Below are 16,186 nucleotides of genomic sequence, written 5' to 3' on the forward strand. Positions count from 1 at the left end.
TCCATTGTGCCGGCTGTCTGGCACTCACACATGCACAGACCCTCCCTTATCTGAGCTTGTACTTGTACATGTACATGCATATGTTTTCGTGCATTCTCAACTAACTAGCCAATATGCTGAAACGGCCAGGCACTGACTATCCAAAGACCTTTGAATCGGAAAACCGCGAAGGAACAAGCTATATTACACTTTTATATCAGACGCAATTTTCAAGGAGAGGAATTTGCTTTGCAATTTGCTGAGAGAGATTGGCAATTTTTGAGCGGCACTCGTTCGGAAAGTAAGATTTTTCTTTTTAATTAATGGTGGTTTATCACGTGAGCGTCACGTGGCTGGTGCTCATTAGGGAACGCGGATGTGGTTACATCGCTAATGTGATTGCATTAACAAAGAAATTAGTGGCCACAACTGCAAAACCGTAATAAAGTCACTAATTACCACACTCGAACAATGCTATCATAACTTTTTGCACCTAGTATCATAATTCGAAAACGTTATGCTCAGCATACCTAATTGTACTCAATGTTCCTTAAAAATGCCTGTAATAGTCATAAAGCGGCGTGGAATGCAGCGTTTACTAGTGAAAACTCCTATTAGTGTATGCCGTGGAAATGTCAAATGAGACCTTTGAAATAGCACAAATTGTGGAATTTATCGAGCGTGACTATACCATGGTCACGTCCTTCATATTTAATTTCATGTAAAATATGGATTTACGCGCAACCTATTAAGTGGATTATACCTACCTATGTATGCTTTTGTTACCTATATATTGATGCTATTAAACAGATGACCTATTTGGCCTGATGAAAAGTTGTGCGATTACGTAATTTGGTTGCTGACGTTGTACATTTACCTTTTATTGGTACCTATTAGCAAAATGATGACACATAATTATGGTGAGATTAAATCAAACGTACTTTTTGTCTTTAATCTCACTTTCACTCTTTTTCCATCAAGCAATATGTTTATAATGAAACAAATGTTACAAAGGGCTATCGTAACAAAATACGATTGAAGAAATAATTGACCGGTAAGAAATTCGCTAGAGGCAGCATCACCATCTAACAAATTCGGCCTGGTCGATGAAAAAACGACTTGACATCCTTAAAAAGGTTAAGCTCGTAATTATGCAATCAGTGGACGTCTTCTCAAATCAGGCAAGTGCCCTCGGGTGAGCTGCAGGGTGCAACAAGTGAATCCAAGTGTCGCCCGCTAATAGACGATTAAAGCCTACCCTACAGATAAGCGGTTTATTTCCTGCCGTGATCGTGAAGGCTTCCTTAATCTGTCTTCTCCTTGTTATTTTATTTGCCTTTTCCGTCCGCGCAATGGGATTTGTGAAGATTTTTAGTGACGGCACATACCTATTTGGAACGGACTTGGCATTCAGGTAAAATGGCACTGAAATGAGGACTTGTAACGCTCGATGACTAGTTTAAAGTATGAAAACTCCTCATCGACATAACCTTACTTACTACTCTTACTATGACCCGCCCCGGCTTCGCACGGGCTATCAAATTATACACCTAAACCTTCCTCAAGAATCACTGTATTGATAGGTGAAAACCACATGAAAATCCGTTCAGTAGTTTTTGAGTTTATCGCGAACATACAGACATCACAGGACTTTGTTTTATAAGGTGTAAGGACTGCAGATCACACGAGTACTCATTTTGCTACTTTGTCACCTAAATTATTTTGCAATCTAGAGCAAAGTATACTTGGCTTCGTATCTCAAATATATCAATACGATATTTTATAAATCGACGGTAGTTGTTTCCCTTAAAATTGATCAAAACAGTGAAATATCTTAAACAGACGCAAGCGCAAATTCACCGTCGCTCGTATGCACAAAGCTAAACCAGGCAGCTGTCATAGGCAATGTATCGAAATTGGCAGATGCCTATCGCTGAGGCGAGCCTCAAACACTGTCGAGTTAAAAATAATCCGGCTTCAGAGCAGAGCAACAAGTGCGGTCACACGTCAGCCGCACTACACTACACCAGGCGATAACAAACAGCGGGCTCTTTGTCTACGTACTCACCATTTAAACTTTAAAAAACTTAAATATTAGATTATACACAGAAAGGATAAAGCACTGTTTTATGTCACGGGCGCGATATTAAATCCTGAGTAGGTAAATGAGGGACTCCAGACTTAACTCCCGAGCGTAGCGAAGGTGTTACGAGTAATTCCTGAGCGAAGCGAGCGAATTAAAACGGAGTCCTGAGTGCAGCGAGGGATTTAAGCTCGCCCAAGACGATAACAGCTTTATGCCAAAGGAGAATCCTCTACTTTTCTTGCCTTTTGCGAGACAATAAAAAGCAAGGCTATTTACTAGAAACAACGTTTTATTAAAACTTAAAGTACCTTATTTAAAAAAAACGTACGAATTATAAATCTTTCAACTTCAACCTCCTGCTAATACTGCAGCGTTTTGCAACACTCGCGGCTTTTGTTTTATTTTCTTTGTTTTGCGTATAATTAGGGCTTGCATTGTAGTGGCCAGTTAGATTTTCAAATAAGTTCTAATTTCGCCAGGTCGTATTGTACTAAATCTCAAAAACCGGCCAAGTGCGAGCCGGACTCGCGCACCGAGGGTTCCGTACTTTTTGGTATTTGTTGTTATAGCGACAACAGACATAGGTACACCATCAGTTAAAATTTCAACTATCTAGCTATCACGGTTCATGAGATACAGCCTGGTGACAGACAGACAGCCGGACAGCGGAGTCTTAGTAATAGGGTCCCGTTTTTACCCTTTGGGTACGGAACCCTAATTATAACCCGGGTCATAATATGGTACGGAATCTCATTATAACCCGCTGGTTAATAATGAGATTTGAATACGTATGAAAAATTGTTCCATAGAGACCTACAGCAATAATGACTTACCTACTTTAGGTGAGGTTTGCATGATATATTTGGGCAATGTCGAGCATGTGGTGTGAAAAGAATATTGTAGGTACACGAAGTCATTTACAGCGGTGTTAGATAAGTAGGCAAGTTTTTTCTCTACACTAGGTTCAGCCTGTAGGCTCGCGTAGGTAACCCAGACTCAAATGAGTTTCTATAATTGGTTCAAAAGTCTATAAAAAGAGAAACTACTAACATATTTGGAAAAATATGTCCTGGCTTTGCCTAAGAACACTTCGCTTTCGAGATTCCATTATTCTTTCGATACAAAACTTCTGTTTCCCCTTTGATCGATGAAGATTCCGCTCTCGATGGTTTCTTTCTCCTAAATTTAACCAATCGCGATGAATTTTGAATTAAGTATAAATAATACTAGCCTGCGACTTCGTCCTTAATGTTTTCAAGAAGACAGAAACTCGGTTGCTGAACTGCAGAACCGTGACTACGACGGGAAAATTCTTTAGCATCGCTTTGTTTTCTACAGCTCTGTGGCGTTAGGGTGGGATATCATTTGTTCAGATTGCGTTCTTGTAAGTAACTATCAGTACGACTTTGTACACGATCCATCAATATATCTAGACTGTCAATTCCCAAGTATTACAACCATCGCCATGGCTTTTTAACAGATGACGCTAACATACTGCCCGTTTCCCTAACTTCGGAGTATCATAAGTCAGTTGCATAAACATAACTTCTAACCTGATGCAATTTCTCAATGACACCTCTCCTACAAATCCTTCGCTGTGTTTTATACAAAAGGTGAGTATCATCATCCACTGCATCACGTTTTGGCACGTTCAGTTTGCGATCTCAAGGCACAGTCTATAGAGTGAGTAAGGGAACGTAGGGACAGCATGGTTCGTGACCTTCCGCTGTGAAATGTCAGCTTTGTTAGACAGTGAGAATTCTGTACATGGTACTATTTTCTATTCTGTGCCGCCGGCCGGTATCGCGGCCGCACGTTCTGCGCTAACACGGACGCTGTGAATTTTCACACGAATCTCTTTGACAACCACTCTGTTTGCGCCTGCTGTGAAAAAAATACACCCACCATTGGTTTTTTAGCATGCCTGTACTACAGGAACGTGATATACCAGCTTTTGAATATTTTGAATTTAATTTTTTTAATTTTACGTGTGTTGTGCATATTAGGAACCTATGTATAATAGTAATAGACAACAGGTACTAAATAAAACAAAAATAAAACGTTACTCTGTATAAGCAGTGTTCAAAATTACAATTAAAATGGAAATAGGAAATCAGAGAAACTTTTAAAATTACCTAGTACTTTCAAAAGGTGAAAATTATTTGTCCTAATCTTTGTTCTCTGTTATTTGTACTTGAGAAACAAAAGACATAAAGAGTCGGTACGAGTATAATCCATTAACTTACCTGCTACGAGTATCAAGACTCGGATTGTATTCAATTAGTTTCCTCTGCATATAATAACGGAAGTCTTAAAATGCACGGAAGAGATGTAAAAGAGCACATAAAAGGTATTTATTTTTATCAGAAAATTATTAGTGTTGTAGGAAAATGTGTAACCACATTTGTTCCCTAAACAAAATGATACAAGTCATTAAACTTGTATGGGCACCACAATGATAGCAATCAAACGTAGGTACGGTCCGCTTGATATGGTAAGCGGTCACTATAGACTACGAACTCTCGCAATTTTAGGGGTGTCACATACGAGCAAGCATTCGGCACCAATCATGGAACATTTATGTCACTTTATGCGTTAAAAGATGAATGTCCTCTTCGTCCTTTATGTTTTTCGTGTATTTAATTATAGATACTGCAATTGGTTTCAATATTATTAACAAATTAAAACAATGTGTTTTTGCTCCAGTCATCATGGGATGTGTGGCGCCATTAAATTTAAAACTAACAAAAATCAATGAAAAATAAAACTTAAGCATCTCTATGGCTAAATAAGTTTATGGCCCAATGTTGCCAGTGTTTAAAAACTGATGATAAATACTTATTTTACAGGATTTCACCACTATCATTCATTTCATCACTAGTGCCAGTCCCATCATAGGGGTGGTTACTAGACTATTTGATATTGTAGAATTTAAGCTGTCCTGAATCACTTAAACAAACCACTACATGTCTACGCACATATTATAGTACTTAGTTTAACAAAATAAAAGAGGACCTATTGTTGAAATATGTTCAGACAATGGATATAAAATGAAAAAATCCTAGTATACAATGAATAAACATGGGCACATAAAATGGTTATGTCTACAATGTAGGCCGACATGAATTATGCATGGCAATGTCAATTTCAAGAAACTTTTACGACACCATTTACATATTATCTACTGTGTTACGAAAAAGTTATTTAATGTCCTGTGACTTGTGCCATTATTTTGTACTTTAAAAACTAAAGCGGCTAACGATCACAAACTCTGGCAAAGTCAGAGCCATATGATGGGAGTGATCCAAACAGTAACCAGTTCCGAATTAATTGTAATTAATAAGAATACCATAATAGAGTATAAATAACGTCGCTGTAATGCGAGTTGAAAACCAGCATTTTACTAAACTCTCATACGCAGGGATTTGCTATAAGGTCAAATGTACTCCATGTTAGGACGTTTTTTCGATCAATCGAATACCCGGGTTTAATTCCCCGCTTTCCTAAAGACGACTGTTGACTTTTCTTTTTACTTGATCTTTAAAGATTATCCTGTTAATGAAGACACCCTTTTTGAACTAGGAAGCACTGGCAGCAGAGTTAAGTACAAGCTTGTACATATGTACATTACATGTATTGTAAAGATATAAAACCTGTGACCTGAAGGATCTGTTGCGAAATTTCAGCACAATTTAGCAACATAAATATTGGAAGAGCAATAAAACGCTTGGAGGATTTGATGCCAGGCACAAGGAAGTAATCCTCCCATAAAACAGATTTCAGAGCGGCGGGTAATCCGAGATATATTAAAAGTCGACTGCTAAGCCTCGTACTTTGTGATGTGCCTTAATAGGGTTCCTATTAGCGACGTATTAGATTAGGTAAACATGTGTGGATCTGTAAAGCCTGACGAGATTCTATTTGGCCGTGAGGTAGTGTCGCTACTCGTACAAGCAGCTTACGTGTGGCTATAATGTGCGTACGTCATGTATAGGTAGTCAAATAAAATGTCAGTACCGGTCATGACAACGACTAATTTCAAAACGTTGTTTATTGGAATGCTCAATCGCATCGCAATCGTCGTCCTTTTATGTACCTATGTACCAAAGAGGATATAATATTATAGAGCGGTACTGTCATAGTAAATTTTGTAACCACAGTAAATTCACTGCCATCTATCGACACACTTTAAAACTAAAAATGAAGATTTATAAAAATACGATAAAATGTATTTAAATATGGATAAATGTTTTTTTTTGGTTGCATTAATTTTTTTATTATTTGGACCCATGTTCTTTCACTGATATGCGTTAAGATTGTTAAATAACAAACAAAACCGTCAACGCCCTCTATACGAGTGTAGGCCAAAGGTAGTAGCGACATCTGATCGAGAATCAAATTTTCGTGATTTTCGAGGCACGTTTTTTCCTTAGACTGTATCCATCTATTACGGAGTTATATCCTTTTGTGGCATTTTTAGGGTTCCGTACCCAAAGGGTAAAAACGGGACCTTATTACTAAGACTCCGCTGTCCGTCTGTCCGTCTGTTTGTCACCAGGCTGTATTTCATGAACCGTGATAGCTAGACAGTTGAAATTTTCACAGATGGTGTATTTCTGTTGCCGCTATAACAACAAATACTAAAAAGTACGGAACCCTCGGTGCGCGAGTCCGACTCGCACTTGGTCGGTTTTTGTGTTAAATCGTTTAACCGCGGCGGTTTTAACCGCGGGTGCACGGTAAATATCGTAAAATTCAAGCACAGCACAATTTTAATAGAGTTCACCGATGCCATGCTAAAAACAGTTAATTCTCAAGACAAAATGTCGGACAAAGCATCCCTACACCTCTTACGCGTATTAACTTTTTCCGGGCGAACGGGAAATTTAATTTTCTTTCGAAATTGGTATCCCGGAGCACGTCGATGCAGCAATGAATCGAGTTAGCTCATAGAACTCCTATAAATACCTATTTGCCGGCGCTCTGAGAAGCTTAATGTATGAAAAATATAAATTTTATGTGATACTGTATTTCTTCTCCAACTATGAAATATGAGGGGTACAAGTACTTAAACAGAGTTTTTTTGTTGTATTATCACATATGTACACGCATTGCTACTAATTCTGACGTCGATAGTCTTTTTTCGGGTTCCGTTCCGTACCTCAAAAGGAAAAAACGGAACCCTTATAGGATCACTCGTGCGTCTGTCTGTCCGTCTGTCACAGCCTATTTTCTCCGAAACTATTGGACCAATTAAGTTGAAATTTGGTATACATATGTAAGTTTGTGACCCAAAGACGGACATGTAACGTAAACAAATGAATTTTAAACACGGGGGCCACTTTTGGGGGGTAAATGTGAAAATTAAAAAATAAAGTTTTTCAAACTATACCGTGTCACATATCAAATGAAAGAGCTCATTGTGAGAATCTCAAATATATTTTTTTTATAATTTTAGGAGAAACAGTTTAGAAGTTATTCAAGAAAATAGGCAAAAAGTTACCATTCCCCCCCCCCCCTTATCTCTGAAACTACTAGGTCTAAAATTTTGAAAAAAAACGCAAAATAGATCTTTACCTAAATAGATCTTTATAGATCACAGGAAAACCTATTAGAAATGTGCAGTCAAGCGTGAGTTGGACTTAATTACTTAGTTTTTGATCCGACCCCTACGGGTTTTTTAAAGACATTTCACTCACGTTTCACGTAAAAAATACATTGTTTTAAATTGTGTAATGTACGGAACCCTTGGAACGCGAGTCCGACTCGCACTTGGCCAGTTTTTCTATTTAAAGTCCCTATTTCACCTCGCTAGAATTCTTCTCGCTCGTGCTATAATTAGAAAGGTACCCCGCAATGTCATTATCAATAGCAAACAATTTCAATATTCTCGTAAATCAGAGCTATCTAAACAAACAGGACCGATAAATTCGCCTTGAACCGACAATTATCGATTCCTCACTAAATCACTTAAAGATATTTTAATTAAACATCCTCAATATATCAGCGTGATAGCGGGGGTGGCGAAATTAATTTAAACTTGATAATTATCACGAGCCAATAACCGAATTATATAGCGATTTGCATTCCTTCTCCGCATTTTGAATAGAGGTACGATTACCACTCAAAATAATAATTTGAATGTAGCTGTCGTGTGTCATTTACGTACAAAATTTCTTAAATAATTAATGCACGTACACTCCTTTATTAGTACCTAAGATAGTTATTTAAGTTTAATTTTAAGTTAACCGTAGTTACACTACCGCTCATAACTATTTAGGCACTCGTAATTTTTAAAATCGACTTTCAGAATTATACCGCTAAGTCGCAATCGGGTACCAGTTATTTGTGCAGTTTACTTTTTTAACTTAACAGACATTTCAAGCTTCAAATTGATGTCCAGAATATTCGTGTACATTGCCTATTTACCAAATGGCAAGCAAAAAAATCCATAAATCGTTTTCCAGTACAAAATCGTTTTATTTTGTATGTACATAAGGGTTTTTTAAATCGTTGCATAAAGCAAACTCGAAATTTTAAAAGGATGTCTTTGGCAACAATTCGAGGCTCAATATATTTAACTAAATAAAATTCAATCCAACATGTAAGAGAGTCATTTGCCTGCGGTCGAACAGTATGATTTTGAAATAGTTATTTGTTATACAAGGGTGCAAAGTTGTATTTTACCCGCGAGTGTAGAATTGAAACACAAGCAAGCGAAGGGATTCTATAGGTGAACCACGAGCGAAGCGAGTGGTTCCAAAATAGAATCCTGAGCGTAGCGAGTGTTTCAACACACGAGAAGTAAAATACATTTGCGCCCGTGTATAACACAAAACTTTTCACCTCACTATAGCGAGGAAAATGCAACATCCACAGGCGTGAGATCATCTTCATCACTGGAATCACTCATTTCTTTACGATATTATAACAGACAACTCTGGAAGTTGTGTATTTTTACGCGAGTCGGTGAGAAAAGTTTTTTAGTATAAAAATTGTTGACAATGTTGACATTTCTGACGTATGAAATGTCAACGATGCGTTTTGAAATTGCATCGACTCAACTTGTGCGTTCAGAATTATATTTATCATCATTATAAAAAAACAAACGTTTCTTATGGAATTTTAAGGTTTATGACTTAAAATCATTAAATAAAGCTAAATTTGGTATTTTTAATTAGATTCTCATACCATTTATTTAATGATAATTAATATCGAACGAATCATTATCATAAACGATTTACGTTTTGTTATCTGTCAAGCTACTTAAACACGCTCTATCCAAGGTCAAATTACTTTCCCCACTAGTGGATAAAAAGCGTTTTTCCCCGCTTGTATTGAAGGATAAAAGACAACTTTCCGAGCTAGTGAGGGGAAAATAATTTTTGTATATGTACAATTGTATGGTGAAAATTGCGGGTGCCTAAATACTTTTGAGCGGTAGTGTATAAGTTTTAATTAAGATGTACTAACAAAATATGGACCATGTCTAAAATAAATGCATTTTATTTATTTTATTAATATGTATCATGTTTTTGCAAAAACAGCTTCCTACTATTTTAGTAGGTAGATACAGTTAAACTAAAACCATAATTAAAGATGCAAAAACATTAATTTGATGCTGGGGTCTAATGAAAAGCTATAGTAAAACCATATACGTACTTCAGGTACCAAAATAATACCAGCTGTAACATTCCAGTAGATATCCATCAAATCGCCTACGCAATCCGAATGTACTAAAACAATTGATAATTCAGGACGATATTTAGTATGCATTTCGGAGCGTAGCAGGCTATCTGCGAGCCTAATGCGTTTCCTAGGCCTAGATATTTCAGACAGACTCGCTAGATTGCCCCCCACTAGGGGTTCGTCTACCCCACTGCCTCCCCATAGCGCTTAATTTCCGCATAGCACCATTAATTGTAAGACGATATTTCGCAGGTTTGGTCGTATGTATATGTGCTGCGTTGAATATGCACTTGATTAAAGTTTCACATTTAATGAGGCCGTTTAAAATCTTTATGGACGAAAATTTGAAGTGCAAGAGTTTATTTCAGTCGTATAAATAGGTAAAATAGGATATTGGATTCAGGTGAAATTTTAGACATCAACTTTTAGCATTAAAAAGTTTTTACGTAGGTTTTTAGTTTCATAAACAAGGGACAAGTGACGTAGCAGGTACTCGAAGAGTGCAGATGATGCAATGGCACGTACACAGATTGTGACGTTTGAGAATTAACTAAACCAAAGATGGATGGATGGATGGATACAGTCTAAGGAAAAAACGTGCCTCGAAAATCACGAAAATTTGATTCTCGATCAGATGGCGCCACTAGTTTTGGCCTACTCTCGTATAGAGTTTGTTATTTATAATTTTAACGCATATCAGTGAAAGAACATGGGTCAAAATCATATAAAAATAATTAATGCGAATAAAAAAATCATTTATCCATATTTAAATACATTTTAACGTATTTTTATAAATCTTCATTTTTAGTTTTAAAGTATGTCGATAGATGGCATTGAATTTACAGTGGTTACAAAATTTACTATGACAGTACCGCTCTATCTTATTATATCCTCTTTGACTAAACGGTATATGAGGATCCTATACCTTTCCCTACGAAGAATGCCTTTTAATAGAATTAGGTTCCGTATTCATTAGGTAGTAGGTAGTATAGGTATCTTGGGCCAGTTTATGGTAGGTATATAAAATAAGCGGTAATCGCTAGGAAGCAACTGGAATTGCAATCTGCAGTCTTCAACCGAGGAAATGGACCTGATTGAACAACTTCCTTGATTTATTCGCTTCTCGCGCGTTTAGTCAACTTATTTGATTTATAAATGTGCAGCGATTCAATTTAAACTTTAACCCTGCATAGTGTAGGATGCATGCAACTTATGCAGCCTACACAACAAAAACATCTAATTTTATACATAATTAGATAAAATCTATTTGTTCCTATATATTATTACAATAGTAACTCTAATCCGTTTTCCGGTTTTTTACTTAAGTTTAAGCAGAATTTTAATTTGTAAAAATTACATTCGTTTTAAGACGAAATGTCGAAAAACTTAGAAAAATCCAAAATTTGGTGATTTTTAGTATGCGGTTATGACCGTTTTTTTTCGGGGTTTGTAATAATTTTATATTTAAAAACTTTATTAAACGTATATATCACAAATAGTGTACCTTTCTGATGGTAGTAAAATAATTCATATATCTTACTGAAGATTGTATATTTACATAAATGTGATTTAGCCTATGCAACTTCTAACACTGATTTCGCAGTGGAAAATCGAGTTTATAATTTTTCCCATAATCAGCAAACAATTACGCAACACAAATATTCATTTCGGGCAAAAAGAAAAAAAACCGGCCAAGTGCGACTCGGACTCGCGCACCGAGGGTTCCGTACTTTTTTAGTACTTGTTGTTATAGCGGCAACAGAAATACATCATCTGTGAAAATTTCAACTGTCTAGCTATCACGGTTCATGAGTCATGAGATACAGCCTGGTGACAGACAGACAGACGGACTCATGAACCGTGATAGCTAGACAGTTGAAATTTTCACAAATGATGTGCCGCTATAACAACAAATACTAAAAACAGAATAATATAAATATTTAAATGGGGCTCCCATACAACAAACGTGATTTTTTTGCTGTTTTTTTTCCGTAATGGTACGGAACCCTTCGTGCGCGAGTCCGACTCGCACTTGGCCGGTTTTTTATTTAGACGGCAAGTGAAGTGTCTTGTACCGCCCCGTATAATTTTTAAACAAAATCTGGATCCGCGCCTGTAAGCTATGATACCAGAAACCCTTACCTGAAAATTATAAATCTCATGGTAAAGATCCAAACAGACCCTATGGTTCCACAGCATGTACCATAGGGCTACCAAGCAAAGATACATGCTTTTTCTATTTTTTTATACCGAGTAAGGCCGAAGGAGGTATTTCTAATTCATAAACTTTAGCTAAGTGGGCACAATAGTAGATAACCCCAGAACGCGAGCAAAACAGTGCATCAGCCGTCCGCCGCGGCATGCAAGCCCCGGGAAGTTGTTAATGGCAAGTTTGGCCCTTTTTGCGCTACAAAGCGGAACTTTTAATTACAACCATTGTGGAAAAACTCTGCGACAAAGAACTTTTTCTAATGAAACTTCGCGTCGCCATTACTTGCGTAAGTTGTATATTGTCTTTATAGTATTGTTAAAAGGAAAAGGATTACAGAAATTGTATAGTCTCCTGCAATAATATGTTACACAACGCAGGCCGCAAAAATATCTGACACGATCTTATTTGTAGAGCCATAAGAGCGTGGCACATACAAATATATTTTTGCGGCCTTCGAAGAGTAACTATTGCACCCGACTGAACCTATGTAGTACAGGTCTGGTTTTGGAAAAAATACAGAAGTAATCAGTCAATATCGAATTAATATATAGAACGAATATCGTCACTAGATAACGTCTTGTGGTATTTAGTTTTTTTTAATATCCTTTACTTTATATATTTCAATCGGTTTTGGTAGCATGTTAGTTTTCCGCAAAATAACTCATAAATAGTTTAATTTAGTGGTTAAGATTGACAAAGCCTGTTGCGGATTACATCATTTGTAAGTAGATGACGAAGCCTGTTGCTGACTTGCTTTTGTGTCCACTTGACGAAGCCTGCGTTGCCGATCACGATCTATGCATGGACTTTCTTTTTACTGTTTTATTTATTGTGACTCATAAATTGTTTTATGCCAAGCAATATATGAGGAATTTTCAACCAAAAGGGTACTTATTGTCGGTTGTAAATAAGGGGCGTATTCCATATACCTAGTTTCAATTTGAAATCAACCTTATCGACAACCGACATGGTATCTTTTGGTTGAAAACGTCACATATATTTATGCAAAACTTGTAACAATATTATTAATTAATTACTTAAAATAATAATTCTTCAATCATAACAGTCGCTATGCGCCACGCCTGGCTTCGCTCGCAGTATTTACTCAGAAAACCGAGACGCCGCCTTGCATAAATCGCATAGCTTCACATAATTAAAAATCAACATTTAAATTCAATACGATCCCGTTTAGTCATACATTATCTTATGTTTTCTTTAGGTAAGTACTTGAAAATTTACGTTAGCGAAAATATGTTTTTCTTTAATTACAAACTTACAATTGCATTGAAGCGCTGGTGGCCTAGCGGTAAGAGCGTGCGTCTTGCAATCCGAAGGTCGCAGGTTCAAACCCTGACTCGTACCAATGAGTTTTTCGGAACATATGTACGAAATATCATTTGATATTTACCAGTCGCTTTTCGGTGAAGGAAAACATCGTGAGGAAACCGGACTAATCCCAACAAGGCCTAGTTTCCCCTCTGGGTTGGAAGGTCAGATGGCAGTCGCTTTCGTAAAAACTAGTGCCTACGCCAATTCTTGGGATTAGTTGCCAAGCGGACCCCAGGCTCCCATGAGAAGATAAATGACAAACTTACAATTGCAATATCAAAGTGACTTTACCGTCTCATGCATTACGGTGAGTCACATGTCAATGTTGATGTTGTCGATGGAACAGCTGATTTTTTAATCGCGATTTCGGGGTTGCCCCCATAGTAAAAGTTGTTATGACATGACCCACATATTCACCCCTCAGCGTATGGTCAAACATAACAATTTCACCTTTTATAATAATTATAGTTGGTCAAGCAAATCTTGTCAATAGAAAAAGGCTTCAAATTTAAAAAATGTAGGCGCGAAGGGTTATTATCCCATAGAAAATTTGAATTTCGCGCCTTTTTCTACTGACAAGATTTGCATGACCAACTATACCTAAGGTTAGAAAACACTTCCAAAGTTAATTTTAGTCATTCATATTCTACCATGTAGAGCAATGTACGGTATTGTATATTATAAAAAGCCTACCAGCTATAGAAATTAAGCTATAAACCGTTTGTAATATCAGTCGTATCCCTTACGATACTGATTACTCACGATGTCCATGTTATTGACCTATTTAGACGGTTTTGTTTCTGTGATTTTCTACCTTATTCTTTTTTTCTCTACGACGCGGACGGCGCGGTCAAGGCTGAATCCAGACAGCCACTCCGCGAGCGAGAGTGACTGTTACATTATTAATAACGAATAGAAAAGTAAACTGCATTTTACATTTGAATTGTAAATTTTTGTCCCACCGTTTCGTGGTTCACTTTGTGTTAATACACCTACCATAATATTAAATCGAGATTGTACGATAAGGCGGAGGAAATAAGAAACGTAACTTAACACTTTCCAAGAACAAACATTATTTCCAAGCGATAAAATACAAAACTCCTAACTTAACAAATCTATTTGAAGCTAAAGAAAGTAACAAAGCAATAAAAGCGAAATAATAGTTATGGAAATAGTCTTTCATTTTCCACGAAAGAAAACTCCGCGAAACTACCGACAATATGAATGAAACTATAATATTAGAAAAGTTTCGTCCGGGAAAATGAGAAAACGTTGTACGAACTCGTTCGTCTAATACACGTAGTTATAAACTTGTTCAATAAATATCGAGTGGTGGAAGACGGCTGTCTCGCTCGCGCGCCCTGAAACTGCCCTCGTTTAATTGCATATTCAGTTGTATAATGTTGCCCACGGCCACATACCCGTCTACCGTCTGCCAGACGTAACGGCACATAGCTGCCACATTTCGTATTAATACGGATGCACAGGCACACACTCAACTTCAATCTTGTCCTTGAAATTAAACTTGTTTGCCACTACAGACAGAAAAGAAAAAGTTTAAATCGTAAATCAAAATAGGAACGTTTTGTTTTTAAAGGGTCGGTACGTTCGGATACGCTCTACCGCGGGGCGAGCGCATAGTGCCATCCCGCACTGATGCATCGAGCCGTCCGTCAGTTGCACAATCGATAACAGAACCGATCTATTTGCCTAATATGCGGGACAGACTTGTCAAAAGGAATCTGGAAGCAATTGAAGTATGACGTTCTGCTTTGAGCTCGTGTTCTGATATTCTCGGGTTTATCTTGAAGAAAGTGGTGTTGTTATGTTGAATGAGTAGATTTGAAACAATGCATTATAATTATGTTACAAAGTAAATATACATACTGCAGATTCCAATTCTGGCACTTACTATAAGTTGGTAGTTTTTTTGATAAGTTATTGCAATACGTCCTAAATCGTCAAGTTATTGAAAGTTCATCCTATCTACCTCCTTGTACTAAATAAACTTACGGGGTATATAATATTCCTAGTTCGTACATAACATAAGCGATTGTTATGATAATACTGGCTGCAATAGACGTAGGAGCGATGAAATATTGGCCTATTTTGCATAAGTACCATCTCGTAGCGCTACGAGTTCCGTAGCCGGATCTCGCGGCAACTTAATTGCTCATTACCGGAAATGATACAGAAAAGCAGAAAACAAACTTACTAAATGTCAAAGAGTACCAATTTGAAATTGAAGTTTTGTTTTTAAATTTAAATGTATTGCTGCCGCGAGTTATCATCAGGCAAAGTAATCTGACTCTATAGTTCATAGCCAGTGTTTCCTATGGCGTAAGAGTGAAATTTTTAGAATAAATAGACTTATGTCTATAATTATAGAAATAGATGCAAATTCTTAGTAGTGAACTCGCAAGCACACGTCGTGAGATTGAGATCTAGCGCCGCTTCATTTAGTTATTTTTGCACTATGGTGAGATGCGTTAAATACATCTTTGCATATGTATATGTTATTTTTTCAGTAGCAAATACTTCCGTAAGCATTTATATACAATTTCATTGAAGTAAACTACATTTAAATATTTATTTTATATATTAGTTATCAATATGCGAAAATTTAAGTACTTGCACATGCAAACAACTCTCATCAGGTTAAACGTGTACTGTGTTGTGTACAATAAAGTGATTACTACTACTACTACTATATACTACAACATTTATATTTCGTTTTACAAATATAACGAATTATTTACGGCCTTATTTAGCTAAAAAATATAGCAAATAACGTAAATACCTGTACTTAGCGCCCATTTATATAGTCTGGTCGCATGTCAGTTGCCTGTTTGCTAAGTCTCTGATTTTGAATAATGCCTCATATTTAATAC

The 16,186-nt window shown here is 36.8% G+C and overlaps 1 protein-coding gene across 2 annotated transcripts in view; it reads left to right on the forward strand.

Annotated features, from left to right (window-relative positions):
- The window catches only part of LOC134743173 (methylcytosine dioxygenase TET), a 146,731-nt gene that overhangs the window by 84,260 nt on the left and 46,285 nt on the right, over positions 1-16,186 (forward strand). The window lies entirely within an intron of this gene.

This window comes from Cydia strobilella, chromosome 7 (assembly GCF_947568885.1).
Source record: "Cydia strobilella chromosome 7, ilCydStro3.1, whole genome shotgun sequence".
In the NCBI taxonomy this organism is placed as follows: domain Eukaryota; kingdom Metazoa; phylum Arthropoda; class Insecta; order Lepidoptera; family Tortricidae; genus Cydia; species Cydia strobilella.